Raw genomic sequence first — 16416 nt, 5'->3', positions numbered from 1 at the left:
CTGTAATTTTTTATGCATTTTTCCTGAAATCCAATTTGGGGTTCTGAAAAATGCATGCTGCAGGGCTCCTTTTTTGGCACCCCTAGAACAGCAAAAAAAGAACCCTGTAATTTTTTATGCATTTTTCTGCTAAAATCCAATTTGGGGTTCTGAAAAATGCATGCTGCAGGGCTCCTTTTTTGGCACCCCTAGAACAGCAAAAAAAGAACACTAATTTTTTATGCATTTTTTCTGAAATCCAATTTGGGGTTCTGAAAAATGCATGCTGCAGGGCTCCTTTTTTGGCACCCCTAGAACAGCAAAAAAAGAACCCTGTAATTTTTTATGCATTTTTCCTGAAATCCAATTTGGGGTTCTGAAAAATGCATGCTGCAGGGCTCCTTTTTTCGCACCCCTAGAACAGCAAAAAAAGAACCCTGTAATTTTTTATGCATTTTTCCTGAAATCCAATTTGGGGTTCTGAAAAATGCATGCTGCAGGGCTCCTTTTTTCGCACCCCTAGAACAGCAAAAAAAGAACCCTGTAATTTTTTATGCATTTTTCCTGAAATCCAATTTGGGGTTCTGAAAAATGCATGCTGCAGGGCTCCTTTTTTGGCACCCCTAGAACAGCAAAAAAAGAACCCTGTAATTTTTTATGCATTTTTCCGCTAAAATCCAATTTGGGGTTCTGAAAAATGCATGCTGCAGGGCTCCTTTTTTGGCACCCCTAGAACAGCAAAAAAAAAGAACCCTGTAATTTTTTATGCATTTTTCCGCTAAAATCCAATTTGGGGTTCTGAAAAATGCATGCTGCAGGGCTCCTTTTTTCGCACCCCTAGAACAGCAAAAAAAAGAACCCTGTAATTTTTTATGCATTTTTCCCTAAACCAATTTTGGGGTTCTGAAAAATGCATGCTGCAGGGCTCCTTTTTTGGCACCCCTAGAACAGCAAAAAAAAGAACCCTGTAATTTTTTATGCATTTTTCCGCTAAAATCCAATTTGGGGTTCTGAAAAATGCATGCTGCAGGGCTCCTTTTTTCGCACCCCTAGAACAGCAAAAAAAGAACCCTGTAATTTTTTATGCATTTTTCCGCTAAAATCCAATTTGGGGTTCTGAAAAATGCATGCTGCAGGGCTCCTTTTTTGGCACCCCTAGAACAGCAAAAAAAGAACCCTGTAATTTTTTATGCATTTTTCCGCTAAAATCCAATTTTGGGTTCTGAAAAATGCATGCTGCAGGGCTCCTTTTTTGGCACCCCTAGAACAGCAAAAAAAGAACCCTGTAATTTTTTATGCATTTTTCCCTAAACCAATTTTGGGGTTCTGAAAAATGCATGCTGCAGGGCTCCTTTTTTGGCACCCCTAGAACAGCAAAAAAAGAACCCTGTAATTTTTTATGCATTTTACCGCTAAAATCCAATTTTGGGTTCTGAAAAATGCATGCTGCAGGGCTCCTTTTTTGGCACCCCTAGAACAGCAAAAAAAGAACCCTGTAATTTTTTATGCATTTTTCCCCTAAAATCCAATTTTGGGGTTCTGAAAAATGCACGCTGCAGGGCTCCTTTTTTGGCACCCCTAGAACAGCAAAAAAAGAACCCTGTAATTTTTTATGCCTTTTTCCTGAAATCCAATTTGGGGTTCTGAAAAATGCATGCTGCAGGGCTCCTTTTTTCGCACCCCTAGAACAGCAAAAAAAGAACCCTGTAATTTTTTATGCATTTTTCCGCTAAAATCCAATTTTGGGTTCTGAAAAATGCATGCTGCAGGGCTCCTTTTTTCGCACCCCTAGAACAGCAAAAAAAGAACCCTGTAATTTTTTATGCATTTTTCCTGAAATCCAATTTGGGGTTCTGAAAAATGCATGCTGCAGGGCTCCTTTTTTGGCACCCCTAGAACAGCAAAAAAAGAACCCTGTAATTTTTTATGCATTTTTCTGCTAAAATCCAATTTGGGGTTCTGAAAAATGCATGCTGCAGGGCTCCTTTTTTGGCACCCCTAGAACAGCAAAAAAAGAACACTAATTTTTTATGCATTTTTTCTGAAATCCAATTTGGGGTTCTGAAAAATGCATGCTGCAGGGCTCCTTTTTTGGCACCCCTAGAACAGCAAAAAAAGAACCCTGTAATTTTTTATGCATTTTTCCTGAAATCCAATTTGGGGTTCTGAAAAATGCATGCTGCAGGGCTCCTTTTTTCGCACCCCTAGAACAGCAAAAAAAGAACCCTGTAATTTTTTATGCATTTTTCCTGAAATCCAATTTGGGGTTCTGAAAAATGCATGCTGCAGGGCTCCTTTTTTCGCACCCCTAGAACAGCAAAAAAAGAACCCTGTAATTTTTTATGCATTTTTCCTGAAATCCAATTTGGGGTTCTGAAAAATGCATGCTGCAGGGCTCCTTTTTTGGCACCCCTAGAACAGCAAAAAAAGAACCCTGTAATTTTTTATGCATTTTTCCGCTAAAATCCAATTTGGGGTTCTGAAAAATGCATGCTGCAGGGCTCCTTTTTTGGCACCCCTAGAACAGCAAAAAAAAAGAACCCTGTAATTTTTTATGCATTTTTCCGCTAAAATCCAATTTGGGGTTCTGAAAAATGCATGCTGCAGGGCTCCTTTTTTCGCACCCCTAGAACAGCAAAAAAAAGAACCCTGTAATTTTTTATGCATTTTTCCCTAAACCAATTTTGGGGTTCTGAAAAATGCATGCTGCAGGGCTCCTTTTTTGGCACCCCTAGAACAGCAAAAAAAAGAACCCTGTAATTTTTTATGCATTTTTCCGCTAAAATCCAATTTGGGGTTCTGAAAAATGCATGCTGCAGGGCTCCTTTTTTCGCACCCCTAGAACAGCAAAAAAAGAACCCTGTAATTTTTTATGCATTTTTCCTGAAATCCAATTTGGGGTTCTGAAAAATGCATGCTGCAGGGCTCCTTTTTTCGCACCCCTAGAACAGCAAAAAAAGAACCCTGTAATTTTTTATGCATTTTTCCTGAAATCCAATTTGGGGTTCTGAAAAATGCATGCTGCAGGGCTCCTTTTTTCGCACCCCTAGAACAGCAAAAAAAGAACCCTGTAATTTTTTATGCATTTTTCCCTAAACCAATTTTGGGGTTCTGAAAAATGCATGCTGCAGGGCTCCTTTTTTGGCACCCCTAGAACAGCAAAAAGAACCCTGTAATTTTTTATGCATTTTTCCTGAAATCCAATTTGGGGTTCTGAAAAATGCATGCTGCAGGGCTCCTTTTTTGGCACCCCTAGAACAGCAAAAAAAGAACCCTGTAATTTTGTATGCATTTTTCCGCTAAAATCCAATTTGGGGTTCTGAAAAATGCATGCTGCAGGGCTCCTTTTTTCGCACCCCTAGAACAGCAAAAAAAAGAACCCTGTAATTTTTTATGCATTTTTCCTGAAATCCAATTTGGGGTTCTGAAAAATGCATGCTGCAGGGCTCCTTTTTTGGCACCCCTAGAACAGCAAAAAAAGAACCCTGTAATTTTTTATGCATTTTTCCCCTAAAATCCAATTTGGGGTTCTGAAAAATGCATGCTGCAGGGCTCCTTTTTTGGCACCCCTAGAACAGCAAAAAAAAGAACCCTGTAATTTTTTATGCATTTTTCCGCTAAAATCCAATTTGGGGTTCTGAAAAATGCATGCTGCAGGGCTCCTTTTTTCGCACCCCTAGAACAGCAAAAAAAGAACCCTGTAATTTTTTATGCATTTTTCCCTAAACCAATTTTGGGGTTCTGAAAAATGCATGCTGCAGGGCTCCTTTTTTGGCACCCCTAGAACAGCAAAAAAAGAACCCTGTAATTTTTTATGCATTTTTCCTGAAATCCAATTTGGGGTTCTGAAAAATGCATGCTGCAGGGCTCCTTTTTTGGCACCCCTAGAACAGCAAAAAAAGAACCCTGTAATTTTTTATGCATTTTTCCTGAAATCCAATTTGGGGTTCTGAAAAATGCATGCTGCAGGGCTCCTTTTTTGGCACCCCTAGAACAGCAAAAAAAAGAACCCTGTAATTTTTTATGCATTTTTCCGCTAAAATCCAATTTGGGGTTCTGAAAAATGCATGCTGCAGGGCTCCTTTTTTCGCACCCCTAGAACAGCAAAAAAAGAACCCTGTAGTTTTTTATGCATTTTTCCTGAAATCCAATTTGGGGTTCTGAAAAATGCATGCTGCAGGGCTCCTTTTTTCGCACCCCTAGAACAGCAAAAAAAGAACCCTGTAATTTTTTATGCATTTTTCCGCAAAAATCCAATTTGGGGTTCTGAAAAATGCATGCTGCAGGGCTCCTTTTTTGGCACCCCTAGAACAGCAAAAAAAGAACCCTGTAATTTTTTATGCATTTTTCCTGAAATCCAATTTGGGGTTCTGAAAAATGCATGCTGCAGGGCTCCTTTTTTGGCACCCCCTAGAACAGCAAAAAAAAGAACCCTGTAATTTTTTATGCATTTTTCCTGAAATCCAATTTGGGGTTCTGAAAAATGCATGCTGCAGGGCTCCTTTTTCGCACCCCTAGAACAGCAAAAAAAAAAAACCCTGTAATTTTTTATGCATTTTTTCTGAAATCCAATTTGGGGTTCTGAAAAATGCATGCTGCAGGGCTCCTTTTTTGGCACCCCTAGAACAGCAAAAAAAGAACCCTGTAATTTTTTATGCATTTTTCCGCTAAAATCCAATTTGGGGTTCTGAAAAATGCATGCTGCAGGGCTCCTTTTTTGGCACCCCTAGAACAGCAAAAAAAGAACCCTGTAATTTTTTATGCATTTTTCCCCTAAAATCCAATTTGGGGTTCTGAAAAATGCATGCTGCAGGGCTCCTTTTTTGGCACCCCTAGAACAGCAAAAAAAAGAACCCTGTAATTTTTTATGCATTTTTCCGCTAAAATCCAATTTGGGGTTCTGAAAAATGCATGCTGCAGGGCTCCTTTTTTCGCACCCCTAGAACAGCAAAAAAAGAACCCTGTAATTTTTTATGCATTTTTCCTGAAATCCAATTTGGGGTTCTGAAAAATGCATGCTGCAGGGCTCCTTTTTTGGCACCCCTAGAACAGCAAAAAAAAGAACCCTGTAATTTTTTATGCATTTTTCCGCTAAAATCCAATTTGGGGTTCTGAAAAATGCATGCTGCAGGGCTCCTTTTTTCGCACCCCTAGAACAGCAAAAAAAGAACCCTGTAATTTTTTATGCATTTTTCCCTAAACCAATTTTGGGGTTCTGAAAAATGCATGCTGCAGGGCTCCTTTTTTGGCACCCCTAGAACAGCAAAAAAAGAACCCTGTAATTTTTTATGCATTTTTCCTGAAATCCAATTTGGGGTTCTGAAAAATGCATGCTGCAGGGCTCCTTTTTTGGCACCCCTAGAACAGCAAAAAAAGAACCCTGTAATTTTTTATGCATTTTTCCTGAAATCCAATTTGGGGTTCTGAAAAATGCATGCTGCAGGGCTCCTTTTTTCGCACCCCTAGAACAGCAAAAAAAGAACCCTGTAATTTTTTATGCATTTTCCGCAAAAATCCAATTTGGCGTTCTGAAAAATGCATGCTGCAGGGCTCCTTTTTTGGCACCCCTAGAACAGCAAAAAAAGAACCCTGTAATTTTTTATGCATTTTTCCTGAAATCCAATTTGGGGTTCTGAAAAATGCATGCTGCAGGGCTCCTTTTTTCGCACCCCTAGAACAGCAAAAAAAAGAACCCTGTAATTTTTTATGCATTTTTCCTGAAATCCAATTTGGGGTTCTGAAAAATGCATGCTGCAGGGCTCCTTTTTTGGCACCCCTAGAACAGCAAAAAAAGAACCCTGTAATTTTTTATGCATTTTTCCTGAAATCCAATTTGGGGTTCTGAAAAATGCATGCTGCAGGGCTCCTTTTTTCGCACCCCTAGAACAGGAAAAAAAGAACCCTGTAATTTTTTATGCATTTTTCCTGAAATCCAATTTGGGGTTCTGAAAAATGCATGCTGCAGGGCTCCTTTTTTCGCACCCCTAGAACAGCAAAAAAAGAACCCTGTAATTCTTTATGCATTTTTCCTGAAATCCAATTTGGGGTTCTGAAAAATGCATGCTGCAGGGCTCCTTTTTTGGCACCCCTAGAACAGCAAAAAAAAGAACCCTGTAATTTTTTATGCATTTTTCCGCTAAAATCCAATTTGGGGTTCTGAAAAATGCATGCTGCAGGGCTCCTTTTTTCGCACCCCTAGAACAGCAAAAAAAAGAACCCTGTAATTTTTTATGCATTTTTCCCTAAACCAATTTTGGGGTTCTGAAAAATGCATGCTGCAGGGCTCCTTTTTTGGCACCCCTAGAACAGCAAAAAAAGAACCCTGTAATTTTTTATGCATTTTTCCTGAAATCCAATTTGGGGTTCTGAAAAATGCATGCTGCAGGGCTCCTTTTTTCGCACCCCTAGAACAGCAAAAAAAGAACCCTGTAATTTTTTATGCATTTTTCCCTAAACCAATTTTGGGGTTCTGAAAAATGCATGCTGCAGGGCTCCTTTTTTGGCACCCCTAGAACAGCAAAAAAAAAGAACCCTGTAATTTTTTATGCATTTTTCCTGAAAACCAATTTTGGGTTCTGAAAAATGCATGCTGCAGGGCTCCTTTTTTGGCACCCCTAGAACAGCAAAAAAAGAACCCTGTAATTTTGTATGCATTTTTCCGCTAAAATCCAATTTGGGGTTCTGAAAAATGCATGCTGCAGGGCTCCTTTTTTCGCACCCCTAGAACAGCAAAAAAAAGAACCCTGTAATTTTTTATGCATTTTTCCTGAAATCCAATTTGGGGTTCTGAAAAATGCATGCTGCAGGGCTCCTTTTTTGGCACCCCTAGAACAGCAAAAAAAGAACCCTGTAATTTTTTATGCATTTTTCCCCTAAAATCCAATTTGGGGTTCTGAAAAATGCATGCTGCAGGGCTCCTTTTTTGGCACCCCTAGAACAGCAAAAAAAAGAACCCTGTAATTTTTTATGCATTTTTCCGCTAAAATCCAATTTGGGGTTCTGAAAAATGCATGCTGCAGGGCTCCTTTTTTCGCACCCCTAGAACAGCAAAAAAAGAACCCTGTAATTTTTTATGCATTTTTCCCTAAACCAATTTTGGGGTTCTGAAAAATGCATGCTGCAGGGCTCCTTTTTTGGCACCCCTAGAACAGCAAAAAAAGAACCCTGTAATTTTTTATGCATTTTTCCTGAAATCCAATTTGGGGTTCTGAAAAATGCATGCTGCAGGGCTCCTTTTTTGGCACCCCTAGAACAGCAAAAAAAGAACCCTGTAATTTTTTATGCATTTTTCCTGAAATCCAATTTGGGGTTCTGAAAAATGCATGCTGCAGGGCTCCTTTTTTGGCACCCCTAGAACAGCAAAAAAAAGAACCCTGTAATTTTTTATGCATTTTTCCGCTAAAATCCAATTTGGGGTTCTGAAAAATGCATGCTGCAGGGCTCCTTTTTTGGCACCCCTAGAACAGCAAAAAAAGAACCCTGTAATTTTTTATGCATTTTTCCTGAAATCCAATTTGGGGTTCTGAAAAATGCATGCTGCAGGGCTCCTTTTTTGGCACCCCCTAGAACAGCAAAAAAAAGAACCCTGTAATTTTTTATGCATTTTTCCTGAAATCCAATTTGGGGTTCTGAAAAATGCATGCTGCAGGGCTCCTTTTTCGCACCCCTAGAACAGCAAAAAAAAAGAACCCTGTAATTTTTTATGCATTTTTTCTGAAATCCAATTTGGGGTTCTGAAAAATGCATGCTGCAGGGCTCCTTTTTTGGCACCCCTAGAACAGCAAAAAAAGAACCCTGTAATTTTTTATGCATTTTTCCGCTAAAATCCAATTTGGGGTTCTGAAAAATGCATGCTGCAGGGCTCCTTTTTTGGCACCCCTAGAACAGCAAAAAAAGAACCCTGTAATTTTTTATGCATTTTTCCCCTAAAATCCAATTTGGGGTTCTGAAAAATGCATGCTGCAGGGCTCCTTTTTTGGCACCCCTAGAACAGCAAAAAAAAGAACCCTGTAATTTTTTATGCATTTTTCCGCTAAAATCCAATTTGGGGTTCTGAAAAATGCATGCTGCAGGGCTCCTTTTTTCGCACCCCTAGAACAGCAAAAAAAGAACCCTGTAATTTTTTATGCATTTTTCCCTAAACCAATTTTGGGGTTCTGAAAAATGCATGCTGCAGGGCTCCTTTTTTGGCACCCCTAGAACAGCAAAAAAAGAACCCTGTAATTTTTTATGCATTTTTCCTGAAATCCAATTTGGGGTTCTGAAAAATGCATGCTGCAGGGCTCCTTTTTTGGCACCCCTAGAACAGCAAAAAAAGAACCCTGTAATTTTTTATGCATTTTTCCTGAAATCCAATTTGGGGTTCTGAAAAATGCATGCTGCAGGGCTCCTTTTTTCGCACCCCTAGAACAGCAAAAAAAGAACCCTGTAATTTTTTATGCATTTTCCGCAAAAATCCAATTTGGCGTTCTGAAAAATGCATGCTGCAGGGCTCCTTTTTTGGCACCCCTAGAACAGCAAAAAAAGAACCCTGTAATTTTTTATGCATTTTTCCTGAAATCCAATTTGGGGTTCTGAAAAATGCATGCTGCAGGGCTCCTTTTTTCGCACCCCTAGAACAGCAAAAAAAAGAACCCTGTAATTTTTTATGCATTTTTTTCTGAAATCCAATTTGGGGTTCTGAAAAATGCATGCTGCAGGGCTCCTTTTTTCGCACCCCTAGAACAGCAAAAAAAAGAACCCTGTAATTTTTTATGCATTTTTCCTGAAATCCAATTTGGGGTTCTGAAAAATGCATGCTGCAGGGCTCCTTTTTTGGCACCCCTAGAACAGCAAAAAAAGAACCCTGTAATTTTTTATGCATTTTTCCTGAAATCCAATTTGGGGTTCTGAAAAATGCATGCTGCAGGGCTCCTTTTTTCGCACCCCTAGAACAGGAAAAAAAGAACCCTGTAATTTTTTATGCATTTTTCCTGAAATCCAATTTGGGGTTCTGAAAAATGCATGCTGCAGGGCTCCTTTTTTCGCACCCCTAGAACAGCAAAAAAAGAACCCTGTAATTCTTTATGCATTTTTCCGCTAAAATCCAATTTGGGGTTCTGAAAAATGCATGCTGCAGGGCTCCTTTTTTCGCACCCCTAGAACAGCAAAAAAAAGAACCCTGTAATTTTTTATGCATTTTTCCCTAAACCAATTTTGGGGTTCTGAAAAATGCATGCTGCAGGGCTCCTTTTTTGGCACCCCTAGAACAGCAAAAAAAAGAACCCTGTAATTTTTTATGCATTTTTCCGCTAAAATCCAATTTGGGGTTCTGAAAAATGCATGCTGCAGGGCTCCTTTTTTCGCACCCCTAGAACAGCAAAAAAAGAACCCTGTAATTTTTTATGCATTTTTCCCTAAACCAATTTTGGGGTTCTGAAAAATGCATGCTGCAGGGCTCCTTTTTTGGCACCCCTAGAACAGCAAAAAAAGAACCCTGTAATTTTTTATGCATTTTTCCTGAAATCCAATTTGGGGTTCTGAAAAATGCATGCTGCAGGGCTCCTTTTTTGGCACCCCTAGAACAGCAAAAAAAGAACCCTGTAATTTTTTATGCATTTTTCCTGAAATCCAATTTGGGGTTCTGAAAAATGCATGCTGCAGGGCTCCTTTTTTGGCACCCCTAGAACAGCAAAAAAAAGAACCCTGTAATTTTTTATGCATTTTTCCGCTAAAATCCAATTTGGGGTTCTGAAAAATGCATGCTGCAGGGCTCCTTTTTTGGCACCCCTAGAACAGCAAAAAAAGAACCCTGTAATTTTTTATGCATTTTTCCTGAAATCCAATTTGGGGTTCTGAAAAATGCATGCTGCAGGGCTCCTTTTTTGGCACCCCCTAGAACAGCAAAAAAAAGAACCCTGTAATTTTTTATGCATTTTTCCTGAAATCCAATTTGGGGTTCTGAAAAATGCATGCTGCAGGGCTCCTTTTTTCGCACCCCTAGAACAGCAAAAAAAAAGAACCCTGTAATTTTTTATGCATTTTTTCTGAAATCCAATTTGGGGTTCTGAAAAATGCATGCTGCAGGGCTCCTTTTTTCGCACCCCTAGAACAGCAAAAAAAAAGAACCCTGTAATTTTTTATGCATTTTTTCTGAAATCCAATTTGGGGTTCTGAAAAATGCATGCTGCAGGGCTCCTTTTTTGGCACCCCTAGAACAGCAAAAAAAGAACCCTGTAATTTTTTATGCATTTTTCCCCTAAAATCCAATTTGGGGTTCTGAAAAATGCATGCTGCAGGGCTCCTTTTTTGGCACCCCTAGAACAGCAAAAAAAAGAACCCTGTAATTTTTTATGCATTTTTCCGCTAAAATCCAATTTGGGGTTCTGAAAAATGCATGCTGCAGGGCTCCTTTTTTCGCACCCCTAGAACAGCAAAAAAAGAACCCTGTAATTTTTTATGCATTTTTCCCTAAACCAATTTTGGGGTTCTGAAAAATGCATGCTGCAGGGCTCCTTTTTTGGCACCCCTAGAACAGCAAAAAAAGAACCCTGTAATTTTTTATGCATTTTTCCTGAAATCCAATTTGGGGTTCTGAAAAATGCATGCTGCAGGGCTCCTTTTTTGGCACCCCTAGAACAGCAAAAAAAGAACCCTGTAATTTTTTATGCATTTTTCCTGAAATCCAATTTGGGGTTCTGAAAAATGCATGCTGCAGGGCTCCTTTTTTCGCACCCCTAGAACAGCAAAAAAAGAACCCTGTAATTTTTTATGCATTTTCCGCAAAAATCCAATTTGGCGTTCTGAAAAATGCATGCTGCAGGGCTCCTTTTTTGGCACCCCTAGAACAGCAAAAAAAGAACCCTGTAATTTTTTATGCATTTTTCCTGAAATCCAATTTGGGGTTCTGAAAAATGCATGCTGCAGGGCTCCTTTTTTCGCACCCCTAGAACAGCAAAAAAAAGAACCCTGTAATTTTTTATGCATTTTTTTCTGAAATCCAATTTGGGGTTCTGAAAAATGCATGCTGCAGGGCTCCTTTTTTCGCACCCCTAGAACAGCAAAAAAAAGAACCCTGTAATTTTTTATGCATTTTTCCTGAAATCCAATTTGGGGTTCTGAAAAATGCATGCTGCAGGGCTCCTTTTTTGGCACCCCTAGAACAGCAAAAAAAGAACCCTGTAATTTTTTATGCATTTTTCCTGAAATCCAATTTGGGGTTCTGAAAAATGCATGCTGCAGGGCTCCTTTTTTCGCACCCCTAGAACAGGAAAAAAAGAACCCTGTAATTTTTTATGCATTTTTCCTGAAATCCAATTTGGGGTTCTGAAAAATGCATGCTGCAGGGCTCCTTTTTTCGCACCCCTAGAACAGCAAAAAAAGAACCCTGTAATTCTTTATGCATTTTTCCGCTAAAATCCAATTTGGGGTTCTGAAAAATGCATGCTGCAGGGCTCCTTTTTTCGCACCCCTAGAACAGCAAAAAAAAGAACCCTGTAATTTTTTATGCATTTTTCCCTAAACCAATTTTGGGGTTCTGAAAAATGCATGCTGCAGGGCTCCTTTTTTGGCACCCCTAGAACAGCAAAAAAAGAACCCTGTAATTTTTTATGCATTTTTCCTGAAATCCAATTTGGGGTTCTGAAAAATGCATGCTGCAGGGCTCCTTTTTTCGCACCCCTAGAACAGCAAAAAAAGAACCCTGTAATTTTTTATGCATTTTTCCCTAAACCAATTTTGGGGTTCTGAAAAATGCATGCTGCAGGGCTCCTTTTTTGGCACCCCTAGAACAGCAAAAAAAAAGAACCCTGTAATTTTTTATGCATTTTTCCTGAAAACCAATTTTGGGTTCTGAAAAATGCATGCTGCAGGGCTCCTTTTTTGGCACCCCTAGAACAGCAAAAAAAGAACCCTGTAATTTTTTATGCATTTTTCCGCTAAAATCCAATTTGGGGTTCTGAAAAATGCATGCTGCAGGGCTCCTTTTTTGGCACCCCTAGAACAGCAAAAAAAGAACCCTGTAATTTTTTATGCATTTTTCCCCTAAAATCCAATTTGGGGTTCTGAAAAATGCATGCTGCAGGGCTCCTTTTTTGGCACCCCTAGAACAGCAAAAAAAAGAACCCTGTAATTTTTTATGCATTTTTCCGCTAAAATCCAATTTGGGGTTCTGAAAAATGCATGCTGCAGGGCTCCTTTTTTCGCACCCCTAGAACAGCAAAAAAAGAACCCTGTAATTTTTTATGCATTTTTCCTGAAATCCAATTTGGGGTTCTGAAAAATGCATGCTGCAGGGCTCCTTTTTTGGCACCCCTAGAACAGCAAAAAAAAGAACCCTGTAATTTTTTATGCATTTTTTCTGAAATCCAATTTGGGGTTCTGAAAAATGCATGCTGCAGGGCTCCTTTTTTTGGCACCCCTAGAACAGCAAAAAAAAGAACCCTGTAATTTTTTATGCATTTTTCCTGAAATCCAATTTGGGGTTCTGAAAAATGCATGCTGCAGGGCTCCTTTTTTTGGCACCCCTAGAACAGCAAAAAAAAGAACCCTGTAATTTTTTATGCATTTTTCCGCTAAAATCCAATTTTGGGTTCTGAAAAATGCATGCTGCAGGGCTCCTTTTTTCGCACCCCTAGAACAGCAAAAAAAGAACCCTGTAATTTTTTATGCATTTTTCCTGAAATCCAATTTGGGGTTCTGAAAAATGCATGCTGCAGGGCTCCTTTTTTGGCACCCCTAGAACAGCAAAAAAAGAACCCTGTAATTTTTTATGCATTTTTCCGCTAAAATCCAATTTTGGGTTCTGAAAAATGCATGCTGCAGGGCTCCTTTTTTCGCACCCCTAGAACAGCAAAAAAAGAACCCTGTAATTTTTTATGCATTTTTCCGCAAAAATCCAATTTGGGGTTCTGAAAAATGCATGCTGCAGGGCTCCTTTTTGGCACCCATAGAACAGCAAAAAAAAGAACCCTGTAACTTTTTATGCATTTTTCCGCTAAAATCCAATTTGGGGTTCTGAAAAATGCATGCTGCAGGGCTCCTTTTTTGGCACCCCTAGAACAGCAAAAAAAAGAACCCTGTAATTTTTTATGCATTTTTCCTGAAATCCAATTTGGGGTTCTGAAAAATGCATGCTGCAGGGCTCCTTTTTTGGCACCCCTAGAACAGCAAAAAAAAGAACCCTGTAATTTTTTATGCATTTTTCCGCTAAAATCCAATTTGGGGTTCTGAAAAATGCATGCTGCAGGGCTCCTTTTTCGCACCCCTAGAACAGCAAAAAAAGAACCCTGTAATTTTTTATGCATTTTTCCTGAAATCCAATTTGGGGTTCTGAAAAATGCATGCTGCAGGGCTCCTTTTTTCGCACCCCTAGAACAGCAAAAAAAGAACCCTGTAATTTTATGCATTTTTCCCTAAACCAATTTTGGGGTTCTGAAAAATGCATGCTGCAGGGCTCCTTTTTTGGCACCCCTAGAACAGCAAAAAAAGAACCCTGTAATTTTTTATGCATTTTTCCTGAAATCCAATTTGGGGTTCTGAAAAATGCATGCTGCAGGGCTCCTTTTTTCGCACCCCTAGAACAGCAAAAAAAGAACCCTGTAATTTTTTATGCATTTTTCCGCTAAAATCCAATTTGGGGTTCTGAAAAATGCATGCTGCAGGGCTCTTTTTTTTGGTACCCCTAGAGAAGCAAAAAAAAGAACCCTGTAATTTTTTATGCATGTCTTTGAAATCCAATTTCAGGAAGGGTTGGATGCAGGCAATGCTTTTAAGATGGAGACGGACGTTTTTAGAGACGGACTGAATGTGGGGGTTGAACGAGAGCTCAGAGTCGAGGGTGACACCAAGACAGCGGGGCCCGAGGGGACGGGGTGATGACGGCACCGGTGACATTGAGGGAAACTGACGGGGAATCTTAGCGTTGGAGGATGAGAAGTTGGGTTTTGGAGAGATTTCTGGAAACGCGCAGACATCCAGGAAGAGACAGAGGCGAGACGGTTAGTTACGCCATCTAAGAAGGAGAGAGATCAGGGCAGGATAGATGGATCTGGGTGTCATCAGCGTACAGGTGCTAATGAAAGCCAAAGGATGCGATTAGTTTACCAAGCGAGGAAGTGAAGAGAGAACAGAAGGGGTCCTAGAACCGAGCCTTGGGGTCCCCAACTGAGAGGGGCAGGGGAGGTGTTACCGGAGACAGAGTTAGGTGGAGGCCACCATAGGGGAGAGCAGCGGGAGAGGCGGCGTTAGAAGGGGACAGCCAGGTTTCAGTTAGAGCGAGAAGGTGTAAGGAGCTAGAGGTTAAGTGGCCGTGTAGGGCTGTTAGTTTGGTAGACAGAACGTGCGTTCCAGAGTGCAACGGAAAATGGGGGGTAGGAGGAGCGGCGGGGAATGTGGACAAGATTACTGAAGCTTCTGTAGAATGGGAGAGGATGGGGAAGAGAGCACCACGGGAGGGCCAGGATTTGGGGAAATATCCCCAGCTGCTAAAAGAAGCAGAGAGTGAGAGGAGGTGGGAATAGGACTTGGGTGAGCGGAGAGGTTGCTGGGAGTGAGGGGAGATGGGGGGGTGAAATTGTTAAGTGCTTGGGATGAGAGAAGGGGAGAAGAAAGTAATGATGGTGCAATACAGACATGGTGTGGAGGTGCTGGTGGCTGTTCTACTAATAGAGGAAAGTGAGAAGAGGATTGTGAGCATGGTAACTGGAGGGTGATGGTGATGGTGATGGGATGGGATGGGGTGGTCGTGGAGCAAACACAATAAGCAGTAGGCAGCGCTTGATGACCGTTCTGTGGAGAGTTGATTGCAGGGAGCCTCCAGGTTTCTCTTTGTCCTTCCTTGTTGTCCTCCTTGGTAAACTCCTAAACAGTGACTCTTAGGAAAATTGGCACTCGGATGGAAAGTGGCCGGTGCCTCGCAGAGTCTTGTGCCTCCAACGTCACTACTGATACAGGGATGGCTGCTTGTTAGGTGTTTACCAAATGATGAATTACCCCGCAATAATACGAAACGTTCTGACTTGTTACTGCGTTTACTAAACGGCTTTCGTTCTTCTTTCCTGCAGGTCTTTGGATTCTCGGCCACCGTCGCCTAAACGGTCAACACCTTCTTCTCACTGCGGAGACGACGGCGATCGCATTCCACTCGGCGGAGTATCTATACTGCTAACGGACGTCTCTATTTACTCATTTCAGAGGACGGTTTATTTCATGACGGGATTTATCAGTTGGCGAGTATTGAGCGATACGGAGCCGTCTCCCGGGGCTTTACAGGGAAGAATTCTTTCTATAGCTTATAATGTTTCTCACCGCTCCGCTCGCGTGTCTTTCTGCAACTATCTGTGTCTGTCAATCAGAACGCAAACAAACGGATTGTGTCCAATGTTTGTCATTGTGGCCTTTGGTAATATTATTATATACTGCCCAAAACCCACATGGCTTATGCCAGCGTCTCCCCTCCCCCACCCTGTATAGAAAAGAATCCTTTGAATCTGCTGTATGATTTTTCTTACTTATTGTTTAAAGCCAGTCATCTATGTGTTATTGTGCTGTGGATGCGATAATAATGTTATTGTATACGTCACTCAGTAGCGATGAAAGCCGTCTGAGGCTTTTAATGAGCTCTTTGGACAGTTCTTGGCTTTCTTGGATTCGTTTAGCAGGAGCTGATTCTTTAAACACTATTCTGTATTTTTTCTGAGTGTTATAGAAGCGGGGACGTTATATATGTCGGCTTCACATGCTGTAAACATGTAATAAAAGTAGTGCTTATGTGGCTGATACCAGCGTCTGTGTTTATTTATGGGAAAAAGGGGAAGCTCAGCCCTTCTTCATTTGGAAAACCAACAGTTTTGGTCAAAGTCATAAAGATGGAACCATAATTCTCCTTTCAGTGAATAATTCTCTGCGGCAAAAAATCCCAAGATCTGAAAAAATCTCCTTTATAGGGGGATTCCCTCCCCACCACCCAAGGGGCCGGTTCTTACGAGTATCAAAGTGAAAACCCCCCCCAGATTCACTACCGGCCCCCCGATCCCCTTATCGCTCTTCTTCACGGCCTGAAGCCCTTCCTATGTCATTAAACACACTTTCTATCAGTCTGGGCTGGAGAAGGGGGTTTGGAGAGTAAGTGTCTTCTGTGTGTTCTATGAAGGTCTAATTACTTATACATTCTCCTCCTTGGCAGGAAAGGAACTTGGCGCTAAACAGCCTTTTAAACTTTAAATCTACTAACGATATATCAGGTCACTTTTCTCAGTGGAGATCTATATGTTTGTAGCCCTTGTAACCCACTGATAAGACCTGCAGGTTACATGGATGATCTCGGGCCTCCTCATGCATATTTAACATGGCTTTTCTGAATAATAAATCAATAAGTAGAAATGGTTAAATTTACCTGCACTCGGTGCTGCGGGGGGGGGGGGGGTCACTCTTCCTACGTTTAGTCTTTACTCGGGGGTA

At 40.7% G+C, this 16416-nt stretch overlaps 1 pseudogene; it reads left to right on the top strand.

Annotated features, from left to right (window-relative positions):
* The window catches only part of LOC128504307 (uncharacterized), a 45135-nt pseudogene extending 29881 nt beyond the window's left edge, over window positions 1–15254 (top strand).
* The last annotated feature ends 1162 nt before the right edge of the window (window positions 15255–16416 follow it).

The sequence above is a fragment of the Spea bombifrons genome, chromosome 9 (assembly GCF_027358695.1).
Source record: "Spea bombifrons isolate aSpeBom1 chromosome 9, aSpeBom1.2.pri, whole genome shotgun sequence".
NCBI lineage: Eukaryota > Metazoa > Chordata > Amphibia > Anura > Pelobatidae > Spea > Spea bombifrons.
The sequence above is the reverse complement of the archived record's forward strand: the minus strand, read 5'-3'. Positions and strand labels throughout refer to the sequence as shown.